At 32.3% G+C, this 16,439-nt stretch overlaps 1 long non-coding RNA gene across 1 annotated transcript; it reads left to right on the top strand.

The window, feature by feature from the left end:
• The first annotated feature begins 4,991 nt into the window (after positions 1-4,991).
• LOC149084850 (uncharacterized) lies at positions 4,992-13,008 on the top strand. Its single transcript, XR_016192767.1, has 2 exons — positions 4,992-7,874; positions 8,566-13,008. It is a non-coding gene; the product is annotated as an uncharacterized LOC149084850 (long non-coding RNA).
• The last annotated feature ends 3,431 nt before the right edge of the window (positions 13,009-16,439 follow it).

Raw genomic sequence — 16,439 nt, 5'->3', positions numbered from 1 at the left:
ATTCATTCTTAAAATATAGTTTTCCAATGCAATAAAATACTTCTGAAAATAGTCATTCTATAGATTAGTTCATTAGTTCTAGTGAAAATAGTGATTCATTTTGTTCATCAGAACAAACAGACAAAGAAGAATCTCAAGTTCTTACATCGCTTCTGTGTCTCAGTCTTTCATAATCATGGTTTAGGGCAGCATTTCTCATATGTTTCAAATTTAAAAACAAGTGGAATGTTTGAAACAATTTTAATGGGCCTTTTAGTTATATGAGGAAATATAGTGTAACAGTTATAACTTGACATGTTCTATACCCATGGTTGGCACAATACTATATTCAATAGGGAAAAACCTCTCTAACTTGATACATGACAGTTAAACCTTGCCTAAGTTGACTATAATTTGTACTGTGTTATCATAACTAATTTTTGAAAATTGTCTGTGCTTTGGCCTGCTCCAAAAATTTTGCTACATTTTCTCCCATTTATTTCAACAACTTTTTATTTTTTTGTTATTTTTAAATAATTTTTTATTATTGATGCTTCCTCACAACATGGGTTGAAGTTGCTTTCCATGCATCCTACTGTTTGGAACCTGACAACTCGACTTGTGTTATAGGAAAACTGGATTGAAATAGATAAGTCAAAAAAGAAAAGTTTCCTCATTTTGGGAAATTGCACACTGCTCATTCACAGGTACAGATCTTTTGGCAATCATAATATACTTCTTTTCCTACCTAATTCAGTATTATTCTCAATACAGAAACTTTTCTTTAAAAATTTGCAAAGCAAAACACATTTTGTGAATTTATAGATCATTTCATTTGATCATTGATCATTTTTGTTGCACCACAGTCATTTTTTGCACACAAGGGCTAATTAGACCGGTACCTACAATTTATTGTCGATTCTGAGCATCAGGCCTTTTTTTTAATACTCATTGAGAGGTTTGTGTGCTAACCCCTCGATGGGGGACTCCCTGCGGTAGCAATTTTTTTGCTGCGGTCAAGTCGCAGTTTTTTGCTGTACCGCTGTGTCAGGAAAGTTTTCTGACAAGGATGAACCGGGTATTGAACTTGCGACACCTCTAAACATCCTTTGGTACTTTAGGCGAGCATCTTATCGACCAGGCTACCGCGCCCTGAATTTCTAGATGATGGAATGGAATATTTAAACTATATTTAGGTACACATGTATGTGCATAAACAATCTTTAAAAATTTTAAGGCTGAGTTCAACTGGAACGTCATTAACTTGGTATCTGCTTATGCCGACACCTTAGGATGCCCTTAGAATATTGAGCTATCAAGGTTACACTGTATTTCATTCATACCTATGTGGGTATTACTAACATTTTGAACATAAAGGTTGTTTATAACATATTAAATCAAACAGAGCATTTTTATGGACTTACTGAAGTGCGTTCAATTAAATTAGAAGTAAATTATCAAAATTAAATCATCATTGAACAGACTTTCAAAGTTTTCAAACAATTGAATAATATAATTATGTTTACTTTTTTTTAATGAGATAAGTGAGAATTTTTTTTCCACCTTTGCTAAGTTTCTGGATATCTGGCTCAACATTAATGTACATATGCCAAGTTGATATGTGTATTTTATTTACGTACTTAAAGTAAATTCTCATCATGAAAATTCTTTCAGACAAGGATATATTTTTGAAAACTGCATTGTAATTTTTGATTCATCTTACAAAGAAATCAACTTCTCACTGATGGTAAGGTCCAGAACAGAGGCAAGCCAAATCACTGAATTGTATTTTAAGCCCACTATCACGTTAGCTTAATGACAAAAGGTCTTTTTCATGACTTTAAGCTTGCAATGGATTGTGTGAACCTACCACCTAAACTTCACATGAACCTTATTTTGAAAGCAAGTCCTTAAATTTCTGCTCCATAGTATTGAGGTGGTTACAAACCCCTTCAAGAAACTCAGCTAAACTAGACAAATAAATTTTCATTAAAAATTGTTCCAACTTTGCAGGTACAAATATGGGTTGAAAATATTAGGAATTGTCAACACACCCTTCCAATAGTTTCACCAGTCAATTTTACTCTTTTTTTTTGTCTTGTTTGTTACATAGTTTATCCATAACACAAGTTTTTTTTTTCTGAATTAGTGATTATTTTGTCATAGAAATGTGAAAGATTTTCCCTTAACAGAGAAATTTAGTTAATTTAAATTTAAAAAAAAGACTGGAAGCTAGGATAATATTAGCCGCCTGGCAGTAGAGTGGTTAGGGAACTAGCCTCTCACTGTGCAGGTCTGGGTTCGAATCCCGGTTCGGCATGGATGTCTACTAACACTAACAAATTCCCTGGACGGATCATGCTGATCCCTTGGGAATATGTGAGGATCACGTTACTATTATTATATGCTGATAAGCATGAATCATAAAGTGATTGAAAAATTAGAATTATGTTCATTTACAAAACAATAAAACTTTTGCTGTGATTTATTATTTATTTGATTTATTAGCCTTCCTAGTACTTTGCCCCAGAAAAGCTAACGAGTTTCAATATGAAAAATCAAAGTTATACACATTTTCTGCATATTTCATATCAGAGTGCAAAAAATAACCTATGTTAAAAGTTGGTAAATTAGTTTAAAAATAATAGACTTACAGCTTTGTCTAGCAGAGGTTTAAATTCTGGTGATATTTATTTGGAGGCTGATGCTTCCTTATGTCTGCAACAATGCACCAGATTTATATCTAGAATTACTTTATTAAAATTAGAAACAACTCAACTAATACTTGCCTATAAAGGCATGAGCTTAATCTGAAGAGAATCCCATATATTTTTCCCATTTGGTCTCTTTGTCTGTCCCTTGTGTCATTGAGGGAGGTTCCACTGCATTTTCATAATTTGTTTCCAAACATACTTTTTTATTTAAACATAAGTTGTTTTCTTTGAATAATTTTCATTTAATTAGAACTAAAAATTCTTATATCTGAATTATATTAAATTTATTTATTAAATGTATATGTATCTACCAAATAAACATAGCAGAATATGTTCTATGTATAGTAAAAACATTATGATAGCTACGTTTTTACTGGTAGGGCAGAAGAAGTGGAGGGAAACAAGGTTAGACTTATGCGGTGGGGGGGGGGGGCAACCTTTAAGAAGTTTAAAAACATTTTGGTCTCAATTATTATTTCATATGATTTCACCACCATTTTGAAAGTTATGTACTTTCAAGTTGGATTGCTGAGGACGCTTTTTTAAAAAAAATTAAGAAGCGGATTTGGTTAGATGATTTGAATGCGAGCTGGATTTCTATAGAAAGTCTTGCCACAACATATAGCAGTTTCTTAGAAGCCTAAAAATGTTATACATTTATTTAACTTATATTATACTTACTATCAGTTCAAAAGCAGATGGCAGCCCATGATAAAAATCCCATCAAAAATGCCTCATGGAATATAGTTATTAAAGTTGAAAATGAATAAAATGATGAAATGAACAATATTATTTATTCTCTATTATTACTTTGTTTTTTTTTGAAAACTTGATTTTTATAGTTTTGACCAGTGTGATGTTACATTTGCTCATGGAAAATATTGCTGCTGGGAAAGCAAAGTTTATTACTTCTTTTATTGATATATATTTATAAAATCCAGCACACTGCCAATTCTGTGATTGCACGAGTAGACAAATGATGTCAATAGTATGTACTGTGTGTAAAAAATTTACTTTTATTTTTTTAACATTGACTCATAAACTGTTTTCCCTGTACCTCAGCCATTTGAAAGCACAAAACATATATTCTACAGAACTTTAATAAAGCACATATCTTTTTAAATTATGTGTTCCATAGTTTAATGTCAATGATCACTGTTTTGCCATATGTCCAATACGAGTATATATAAAGTAATCTTATATTTATGTATAATGTGAAAAAAGTTTGAATTATTGGAAAGTTTGAGTAATTTTAAATGTTTCTCCCCAAGAGTTTTTTTAACAAATTTTTATTGAATTTTATTACAAGGAGATCATATTTATTCAGTTCTGTAATTATTTTACAATGAATGTAATTTATGCAATTGAACGTAAATTGATTTTAATTGAATAAAAAAAATTGGAAAAGGAAACAATTTTTTTTTCTGGGCACCTACTTGAACTTAACATATTTTAGTTCATATAAAATTAGATTCAGTATAAAAAAAATTTATCTCTGGTCTTATGTAGTCAATTTATTTTTTGAAACTGGCATTAGATTGGACTTTTGAGAGATTTTGGTGGAAATGGTTTTCTCATTCTTCAGTCTTTATGTAATCTTTAATATTTTTGACATTATCAGTACTACTGGATAGGAAGATATCTTACCAGTGGGATTAGTTCAGTGATACTATCCTTGCATATAGTAGTCTGAAACAATCATATCAGAATAAACCATGCAAATATTAATGTATGATGTGGCTTAAAAAAATTAGACAATTGTCCCAACTGTAGATGTCTTTTTTTTTGTGCATTAGGGATATAAATGGGAGGAAATAAAAACACTTTTTTAACTAGGCAGAAAATTGAAAACTGGATTCATATTGTCCAGTACCTAATTTCCAGTTCGTGCATATATTAGTTTTTTTTTCACTTTCAAGTGGCAAACTTTTATTTAATTCAAAATTTGTCATAGAATAGAATTTTCAAGTGATTGTAACCATTTGCACCTTCAGAAATGATAAACGCTGTTTTGTTGATCTATATTACATTTGACTTGTATTTATTTGAATATTTAAGAAAGTTACAGCAAGTATTTAACTGGAAAAAAAAATTGCCAGTTTTAGTGAGAAATGAAAAGCAAAAACTTACTGAGTTTTTTAGCAGTGAACTTCTTTTGTTACTTCTTAAGATTCGACCCACTGTTGTATTGAGCATCTGCATAGGTGAAATTACTGACTTGTTGAATGGCTTCTAACTACCTGGAAGTCAATCAGCAAGTCAGTAATTGCACCTATGAAGATGCTCAATACAGCAGTGGGTCAAATCTTAAGAAGTAACAAAAAAAAAAAAAGACAGAGGCATGTTTTCCTAAAAATTCTTGTTTTAAAGAAAAAAAAAATACTGCACCATTTATTTATGTGGGGGAATCAAAAAGTAAGTTTCACTTGACTAACTATTTGAAATAAAAAGACATACATATGCTATGCATACAGATTTAGGACTGTAACACCCCCCCCCCCTTCGCTAGTTTTTAACATAATTACTTGAGGAATTCAAACATTGATCACAATGCATTAATATCCTTGTTATAAAAATATTTTGGTGTGTGTGTGTAACTAGTTCAAAATGACAGTTACCACATTGCCATCAGTTTGAAATTGTTGCCCTCCACAGTGCTGTTTTATTTTGCATAAAAAAGAAAATCACACTGGGATGTCTAGGCTGTATGGTACATGGGGCAAAAACGTTCATTTGAACATTTGCAGCAACTTAAAACATTTTTCAAGATGTGTGTGCTCAATAAGCAACAAAATTATATTATCCCACAATCTGAATGAGGGTATACACATACTTCCGGATAAATTGTGTTGAGTGCTGAAAATTACTGTGACTCATTATTGCTGGGAGAAGATGCCATATACAGTGGAGATTTCTCAATGGATATTGGTACAGTTTAAGTGTTAGCAGTGCCACACATCTTAATACATGGGCTCACCCAGGCACCTTGAATGCAGGAATAAAGGCATTAAACATGTCTTTCCAGGTAGGTGCCCTTCAAAAATCACTTTGCTAAGTGCCCAGAATTCTCTTAAGATAGCCTGAGTGTTAGCCCATAAAAATGTAATTGTTTCACTCTGTTTAAATTTTCAGTGCGAGTCTAGTTGATGTGCCATTACAAGATGTCTGACAAACATGTACAAAGTAATTGGACAAATAAGTCACTTCTCTCCAAAAGTGAGAATGGATACTATTCTACACCAAAAAAAATGTTGGTCTTATATGGAGCCAACAGAGTGTAATTAACAGAGTGTAACCTACTTTTTGTTTCACCCTCGCAAATAGCTCAAATTGTAAAATTTGCAGTCATAAATATAAAAAAGACATGATCCTTTGGCAGATTACTAAGATTCAACATGAACTTTCATCAATAATTACTGCACTACATCAGAACTTTAAAATTTAATGCATTTTCAAAATATTTAAAAGATCCAAATTCATGAAGAAAAGGTAGAAGTCATTTAAATTAGATGTGTGCTCATTGTTTTTCTAAAATTCGGGAAAGGGTGGTTTTAAAAAAATAAAAAACAGGAAAGCCTAACAGTATTAATAGACACATTAAAATTTTTAAACATCAGTTATTTGAATTAAATTTAAGCATTTGGAATTTACTTCTGATTCTTTAGCAAATACTTAGCATTCAAATGTTTGTAAAATGAAAAAGATGTTATACATTTTTTACATGAAAAATGAAACTTCATTATGGATAGGCTATGCTGATGTTGCACTCACACAAAGCTCAAAAATATTTTCCTATGTTTTTTCAATTTATTTGGGCAGGGAATTATTAAATGGTATTGAACTATTTTTTTTAAGTTTTCGGTGATGCGATATATTTGATTCATGAATTGGTTTGTTGAGAGTTAAAATCTCTAAATATTGATAAAATCTTGTTATAGGAGTAAGTTTTTATTGCTGGTAACATGCCATTGTTAGGAAGATGTTACTGTAGCTTATTGAAATCTCAAAAATTCCAACAGTGATAGAATGTAACTGTTAGTATATTTAAAAGTTGATAAGCTACCTGGATGTTATTTAATCATCAATTTTTTTTGCAAATCAAGATATTATCATGTATTAATAAAATAGTGTTTTTTTTGTATGATATATATACATCAGAATATTCAGTGAATATGCAATTTGGTTAAACTTATTTGCCAAGTTGTACCGAGAAAAACACTCTCAACAACCCCATCTCTAATGCCATTGGCTGTGCAGTATCTTACAGGTGCAAGATCATGCACTGTTTAACATCAATATTTATTCCTGTAAATTATACTGTTCCTTATATAGTAATTTTGGCCCAACCCCCCCCCCCCTCTACTTTTCCAATGCGTTTTTTAAAATCTGTTTAATCATATTGTTTCCGCTTTCCTCATTTAAATGCCAGCTGAAATTTTGCTAAATGAAAATGGTCTATCAACTTATTTACAACCATATATTTTGTGATGTTTCCTGCTCAGCACTTTAAAATATCCTAGTGGAGATATTTTAATGCTATATTTATTTGGTTTTGTTGGTATGTGATGTTGAAATTGACACTTTCATTTGAAATTCTCAAATATTTATTGAATTTAACATTTTTGGCTTTATTTTTCATGTAATTAAATATCTTTTCCTATCATTTTTCTAATGCACCAACTCCATTGTCAAATAATATACGGTGAATGCAATCAGGGTCAGATTAAGATGTTTGAAAGCTTAAAGCACTTAAATGATTGTGGTATCAAACCCTCCTCCTCAATAAGTATATTTTACTCAATCTTGAATTTATCAATGAATAAAAAACCATGAAATAGTTTTTTATTCATTTGGAAAATAAAATTTTATTTTCCCAAAACAACTAATTTGCAAAACAGAGTACGCACACACCTTTATTCATTCGAAAGTTTTCTCCTTTTTTATAGCTACAAAAGTCTTCAACAGCACCTTCCAAACTGATTCTACATATCACATTCAGAAAAATATAGAAAAATCATCAGAAAAATATGGACCTATGGTTGAGAAGTAATGCAGAGAAGAGCCTCTAGAACATTAGCAGGCATACAGGGCTTGAGATATGAAGAGAGACTTGATTCATTGAATACATTTTTTTAGAATCATCATGGAGATATGATTGAAGTACTCACAAATCATCAAAAAGTAAGGAAAATATATGAAAAATACAAAACTCCTAATGCATTTTCGACACACAGTGGGTGGCATTCTCAGGAGAAAAATTATTTGATTTAAAATATGACATCCATATTTGTTATTTGCATCTTTTTCTTAGCCACCTCATTGGGCATTTTGCCTGTTGTGGGCCTTGTATTTGTATTTAAAAAAATATTTGTTGATGATTTCTGAGTGTTATTATTCAAAATTTATCTACTCTTCCATATGACTGAAATATTTAAGATTTTTAATGGGATTGGATATGATGGACTATGAAATATTATTATGCTGTCATTCAAATGTTTCAGGGGATACTGCTTCTAGTTGGTTAGGAACAATTCCAAGTTGTTATGTCTCGCAGAGAGTTCTTTTCTAATAGGGTTGTAAATACATGGAATAGCTTACCTATTGTTGTCATGCATTCCCTCACAATAGACACCTTTAAAAAATATGATATGCTGGGGTGAGAATAATAAAAAAGCTGTCTGTACTTAAATGAATAACAACCATATTTTTCATGTACAGTGCATTTTAGTTTTTTAGTTTTTTTTCCTGATTTATCTCTATAGGATTGCTGTATTTAGCTATGACAACCATATTTTTATAGGGCTTTTTTCAGTATTATATCTTTTAGTGATGGTGATTACTTTCTTATTTTTTGCCTTTTTTTTTATTCTAGACACCTTGTTGGGCAATTTGTCTGTTGTGGCTTCTGATTATGTATTTGATTAGTAGAGATAAAGCATCAAGTATGCCTCGTTGCATTATTGTTCTGTAGAGATTTTTCATGTACTTTAATTACAAAATGGTCATCTGAGCAATTAGTAATCATTAATGACATTAGTATCAAGATTTGGAAAAGTACATTCCACATTCTCTTCTGCAATCATTTTGAAAGTTCTGCACAATTCAATTTTATTTTCACACTATTTGTTGCACTGACTTTATACCCTGCATATATTTGTTTTTAATTGGAAATCCCCTATATCTACAACTGTTCAAAAATACCTTTCACTCTCACATGATAATGTGACACCGCGGGACAGGGCATGTCATTTAGTTTTTAAAAAATTTTCTTTTATTATTTCATATGCTCTCTTTTTCTTTTTTTTCATCTCAGTTTGTAATGGATCAGTGATGGTATGAAATGTATTTATGCAAACTTTAAACTTTATATCTCATATTCAGGTATATAGATTCTGATGATATTATGGTCATGTTGATGATATGGTAAATTTTCTATATTTTCTCCTTTCAAATGCAATCCAGGGGATAGTGCCCATAATGTTTGCATCCATATGCTGGAACATGTGACATGTTTTATTATTGAGGAGAAAGCATAGTTTCGTGCTGGTTCATCGTATTTTACTGAAGTGTTTTAAAAGAATTTGGATAGTGCTGTATGAGAAAAAATTCAGGATACTTTCCTTAACCCCTTTACATAAAAGCTTTTCACAACAAATTTGGATGATATTGAGTTGAAATACCAGAGATAAATGTCAAAAACTGGTAGCTCTGTTAAAGTTAAGGAAATAAATGATATAAAAGGGGTAGAAAAGTTATCACAGGTTTTAACAATAAAAAAACATTTTTTTCATTAAAAGTTATTTAAAAGTTATTTTTTATAATTAAGTACGCTCAGGAAATGCAAAGTCAGTTGATCACATTATCATCACTGTGGTCAACCATCAAGACACATGTTTATGGACTTTAATAATGGCTCATTAATCTCTGTTCCCAACAGATGCCACCAATATACATTAAAAAAAACACACCTTGATAGTTTTCCAATCAAGCAGAACTGCAGTTACTAATTTTTTTGTCCTTTGTCCTGAGGTTCCAAAACAGAGAAATGAGGACACATGAGCACACTCTTGGGCAATGTCACTTACATATTTTAACTACAGAATGTGTCTCTGTACCAACAAAGACAAAAATTGTTTTCAAACCAATACAGAGACTCTTTCAGCATTTATACAGCATTTTTAGGTGGGTGTGGAGGATTCTTTTCATTAGAGGGTAAGTACATCCCTAGGTTTCCTCAAAAGAGTTTAAATATGTGTGGATAAAAAAAACTCAAACATATACACACTGATGAACAGGTTTTTCTTTCGCAGTGCAGTTGTTTGTCCTGTAAAGGAAAAAGGTGAAAACCCCTTTACATCTCTGCAACCCTGAAAATGAGGACAAAATGGAGAAATTCCAAAAACGTATGAGGGTGCTTAAAATGACAAAAAATGAAAATATCTGTGTACCTTTAATTCAGCAGGAATACAAACTCTACTTCTTGCATCTTATTCAAAATATGATTTGTTCCTCTTCCTTGTGACACCCTTTTGATACTGATCTTCAATTATAAAATCAGGTGCCCTTAAAATTTTAGGAGATTTCAATATTGTTGCTGTTGCCATGCATGTGCCCTCCATCTTGTGACAGAGTAATTCAAGATAATTTTGTTTCCAATATGATATTTGAGAATTTTCCACTGGGTAGTAAATGCTGAGAAAAAAAAGTTATACATTTAAAAACAAAAAAAAATTTTTGCGGTGCCTTTTTTCTCCTGATGCACTAACTAAATGCCTATTTTTTACTTGATTATTCATTCGGCCTCGAGAGCAATCACAAAATCTTGATGATTTTTTAAATCCGAAGTTCTTTTTTGCAACATATTTTGGAAAGTAATAAATTGCAATCGGCAGTGGCAAAAAACTAAATGTGATTGTGTTGTGTGCATATTTGGTATACTTGTGCTTGAGTTTTGTTTATCTCACACATACATCATTAGTAGGTGATTCTGGAATAAAACTGAGTTAAATGAGATTTCTATGAATCATGTGATCATAGGGGCAAATTATATGGAAGTCAAACCCAGCCACTGGGAGCAAAAGAAATTTAACAACATGATGCTCATGTATCTGTCAGATACATGTGTGATTGAAAGAGTGTTAATGAAGCAAAAAAAAGAAAACAAAACAAAAAAGATTTTACTTAGAGTTAAAATTAATGAAACTATTTATTCAATGTAGAATTTGGAACAATAAATGCTTTTACATGAAATTTTGTGGATTATCACTGAAATATTTAGAAAAATGCTAGTGGGGAATATATTTAGGAAAAAAATTACAGCCACACTTCTCTAAAGCATCAATAAACTCATAATTTCTTAGAAAGTCATTTAATTTTTTAAATAGGCAACAGTTTTCTTTATTATATAAAGTGAAGTATTTTTATTGCAATGCTATTCAATTTTTTTCAAAAGAGACAACGTGTCTATCTAGACAGATATATCACAGAATATGCATGTGTATGAATTTACATATGATAGACGAAAGTATATTCTTAACAAAATAAATAAGAAAGAAATTAAAAAGAATAAGTAACTGTATTTTTTAATTTTAATCTTAAAAAAAAATAACAATTTATTTTAAAAAATAAATACGAGATTGATAAATGATTTTTTCTGGCCAACAACTGGAGTTGGAGAAGTTTCGAATGAATACTCAAACTCATATGATGACCTTTTAGCCCAAAAACATTCATCAATGAGTGATTGCTATGATAACCTTGATTAGATAAATATGAGAGTCTACTTTCTCTATAGGAAAAATATTTATTGTACATCAAGAGAACATTGCTGTTGAATTTTTTTTACACAAAAATTTAAACATTAGTTTTTCCATACATAATCTTATGATCATTTGCACAAGCATTTTTTTTCAATAAATCAGAGAGTAGTCAAAGTGATCTTTTTTTACAATATATTACTACAGTTCGTAAACTAGTTAAATCAATTTCTTCCCTGTTCTTTTTTTCTTCATTGCTTATCATTAGTATGATTTAAATACTGCTCAAGTAAATGCTTGAAATAGCGATAAAAAAAGAGCATGAACCTGGAAAAAAAGTATGAGGAAAATCTCTCACGAGACTTGGAATTGTTGATAAAAAAAATCATGATAAAAAAATCCCTTTGGATACTGCATAGCTTTTAGAAAAACATATTCTGTCTCTGCTGAAAATATTTCTTTCTTTGATCATGCTGCAAGGAAAGGCCAATAATAAATAACATTTCACAAAGTGTATTACATGTGAAAGTTGCTTCCATATAATGGTCTACATGCAGCAAAATAGCTAACATTCACACGGTACCTGAACATTTTCATTATTCTCTTCCTTGGAGTACACTAGTTTTGGTGATATAGCTTTCCTGGCATACTCCACACTTAACCGTGTGTAGATCAGCAAAAAGTATCTTATGATGATACGATGTTATTTATGTATGTGTCGGATTTGCCTAGTTTTATTTAATGCAATGTTATTCAATCAAATATTGGAGATTATTTCTTAGTCCAATCAGTTTTATTTCATTAAAGCCAAAGTGATTTGTTGTGTCATTAAGTAAAAAAATTATAATTAAATTATATGAGTATTTCAACCCTCCAGTGCACAGGATGGGTCTGAGACCCAATCTGTGGCCCCACATTAACCCTTGGGCCCATGCTCATGCAATTCTCTCATTTATTGACAGGTGGCAGGAACAATTTTCTTGAGGTTCTCGCTAATTTCATATTTAAATTTGTTTACCTATTCTGCCAACTTTGGAAACTGTAGCTTTTTTTTTTCTGGAAATGTTGATAGATTTATCTGGATCTGTATGAGACCCAACCTATGTAGTCAAGAATCATTGTTTTTCAATGTTAATTGATATGATTATTTTAAAATGACTGTAAAAATTAGATATGAATGTATATATTTTCATATTATTAAGTTTATTTCATGTACATTTAAAAAAATAATAATTTTATTGTTTTTATCATTGAGTTTCTGCTTTAATATGATGTTATGAGTGATCCAGAACTGTTAATTTGAAATGTACTGTAAAATAGTACAGCATTGGTTGATTACATTCATTTTATGTTCTTATTGTAGCTAAAATGATGTAATAATAAATTTATGAAAATACTAAAAAAGGTATAAATATTTTATGTAATATGTAATTCTGTATGGGCGGGCCTGTGAGACTTAACCCATGCACTCATAGAACATTTTCCCACCCTATGCATAGGAGGGTTAAAAATAAATTCATTGTTTTTCCTCTCAAGTCAACTCAAGGCGTCAAGTGGAATTCCTTGTACATGAAATGGCTAAAATGTTCGGTCAATGCCACTGTCAAAACAATGAAAAGAAATATTACTCTTTGTCAGGAGGTGCTTCTAGACATGCTATTTTTTGTGTGTTCTTAAAATTGCTACATGTGTTGCATAAAGCTGTTTATCAAATATCATAACATACCATAACATCTCTCTGGGCGGTCAGCGGTCATGTCTGTCTGTCTGTTTACCAAATATTTTAGGCTCACCAAATACTTAAAGGTACTTACTTTACTATTTTCATCAACTCTTTTTTGAATTCAACATATTGAAATATTTTTATTGGATAAATTTCAGTTTTCTTTTTGAAACATTTCAATCTATGAACACTATCTCTAAACATTCATACACATAGGTGTTGTAGAAGATGGGGATGATAAATAAGAGTGATTTTGATGCAAACAAATGTGAATCTCAAAGAGTTTTATTGTTTTTCTTTTTCCTCAAGCTCCTATAATTACTGGTATTAACTGTGCAAGGATTTTAACTTGAATTTCACCAAACTCCATCCAAGAAAAATTTTAATCATTTTTCTTGCTCTTCTGAAATGCAACATGTAAAAAGTTGTATAGATGTTATAACTTATAAATTTATATCATATATACTGTATATATATCAACAAGCTTAAACAAAAAAAAATCAATCTGTTGAAAAATAGTGATTTCGTTAAATAAAGATTTATTTTTAAATTTTCGTTTGCTTTGTGTGTTTGTTATACAGAATCAGTGCTCAAACGATTTCAAACGGATGTACTATGACTAAAATAATCAATATTGGAAAAATAATAACAAAATATAATATTCCTTTACCCTACTTTTTTTTCAACGAATTAAAAAAGTTATTATATAATTTTGTTCATTTTTTAAATTTTTTTAGTCGGTAGAATTTTAAAGCCAGTGATAAATTTAAGTCACAAGTTCTTTAGTATTTAGGAATGTAAAAAAAGGGGGAAAAAAAGAGTTCTTGTATTATTATTTTTATATGATTGTATGAACAAGGTGGGTTAATTTGAGTAGTGGAATATTAGAGTATTTAAAGTCAAATTAAATTAGCTATGAAAAATATATCAATATATTTTTGGACATCCCATCATTTTAATATGAACAAATGTCCATATTTTAACCTTTTTCGTTTAAGACAACTATCTTTCTGTATTCAGAATTTCTGTTGTCTTATTTCTTTATTGAAATAGTGCATAGAAATAAGGGATGCCTTTAATTTTTCTCCTGTTGAGAATCTGCAAATCTTTTATATGGCACATTCAGTTCTTCTTTGGCAAGTTTAATTTAAAATTATAGTGGTCAAGACCGAGTGACTTTGCAAATATAGGTGGCGCCCGAGATCCACTCTTCTGGCCAGGGGAGTTCGAGAGTTTTTCGAACAGAGAAGTTGTCATGGCGTCTATGGCGTGTGTGTTGTGTTGTAGGCGCGGTTGCCTCAGCTATGTGATCTTTTATTTCTTTTCGTATTCTTCATTTTTCGATGGTATGTGCCTACAAATTGGCGCCCAACGTGAAAAACGACGGTTCATATTCCCCCTAAAGCGACGATTCCAAACGCCGACGATTTAAATTCTACGCTGACGCAGGTTTCCATCCTACGACGATTTTGAAGTGTTCGTGATGAGTCATTTTGATTAGCTTTAGACGAACAAAATGCCGATTTCGTTTGGATAAATCCCTCAAGTTAATGCTAACATAACCAACGCCTCCACAAAAATTGTCAAGAAATTGCATCAACTTTTATTCAGGACAAAGGGAGATTCCGGAACTTTAATGGTTTTTGGTGCTAGCATGGCTCCGATGAATACAAAAACCGGTTGGCTCTAATTGGTGAGCATTTCATTTCATACCGTGCACCGCCCAGCTCTATCGACCATTGTCAATTTTAGCCATTGCCCCGGATGAGGGGGGCTGGGCGTTGTAATCGGTGAGCAATGGAATGAAACAGATCAGTTGCTGTGCCTAGACTGTGATGTAAGATGGGATCAACTGCTAAAGAACATTTCATTGGGTCTAATGGACTCGAATGCCAGGAATGAGAAACTTCAGGCATCTGACGATGAAGAAGACGGTCATCACAGTGTTTCCATTTCCAAGGACGATGTATGATGACTCAGACTCGCAAACCGACGTCAGCGTTATACTAAATGTCAGAGACGGTGCTTCCGGTGGACGACGATAATGGGTCGATAGTTACAGGACCTGGTTCCACTGATTTTCAGTGCTTCGTTATGAACCTGAAGGATGTCGAGGACTTGATAAAGCCGTACAAGCAACTATCCATTCGAGGAGCTCGAAATTATGGCTTAGATTTTCAGGTGGTTGGAGTTACATTTTTGTTCGCGAAGAAGTGTCTGCGGAGTCTTGCAAAATTGATCTTCCAAGGCGAAAGAAGCATCAGGTCGTGGGCGATTTTGAAAGATGCGCATCTAGCCGAGTTTGGTTCAAACTTGAGCAGTGCTTAAATGCATAAGATGTTGTCCGAAAGAAAATTGAACAACGAGACAGCTCGCGAGTACTTCTTACATATAAAGGGGATTGCCAGCAGAGACAACATCGAGGATTCCGCGGTAATCGGGTATGTCCTGGACTGCATTCCAGAGGACAGACACAGAACAGAATCCTCTTATATGGTGTGACATCGGTGAGAGAGGTGATGCTGGGGGTGTATGATGGTCTGAAATCTATCGATAGCCGAGGACGTCGCTATCCAACACAGTTTAGTGAGTCTCAACACCAGAGTGGGCATGAACCAAGATCTTTCTACAACCTGACACCCAGACCAAGTGTGGTGCCAGATGTTGTTCAAGAGACTGACATTAGATGTTACGGCTGTGGAGGAAAAAGTAATCTCTCAAAGGATTGTAGGAATAGATCGCGTCGTGTTAAATGTTTCTGATGTAACAAATTCGGTTATAAAGCTGCTGAGTGCGTGCAGAAAAATGTACAACCTCAAAAATCCACCCCATTTCATGACATGTCTGCTATGGATGTCACATGCCAGGGTTCATGCAGGCAAAATGTCCGATTTGCTCTCCATCGACTGAATGAATGAACGCCTGAGCTTTGCAACTGGACTTATCCCATTGCCGAGATCTCTTCCAGCCCAGCTTCCTGGCAGAGTCTGGATTCCAGATTCTGGAACATTTCTCCATCGACTAAGACATCTGTGAAATCTCCAACCAACAATGCAATCTTGTACAGCTGTCAACGTACAGAGGTTCGGGTATCACTACCGCTGATGGAAATTCAAGTATGTGAAGATCGGGGTCTGATACGCTGCGATGCACTCAGTTGCGGAGGAACTGTTATACAAGCTTTTCCTAAGCAAAAATGTACCAATGAACAGTACCACCGTGACTATTTCTCTGGCTGATGGTACCCGGTCTATCAACAGTGTCTAT

This window comes from Pholcus phalangioides, unplaced genomic scaffold, assembly GCF_987345545.1.
Source record: "Pholcus phalangioides strain wild (caught in Gottingen) unplaced genomic scaffold, Ppha-v1.0 ptg000007l_1, whole genome shotgun sequence".
NCBI classification, from domain to species: Eukaryota; Metazoa; Arthropoda; class Arachnida; order Araneae; family Pholcidae; genus Pholcus; species Pholcus phalangioides.
This window is presented reverse-complemented; position numbering and strand designations above follow the sequence as displayed.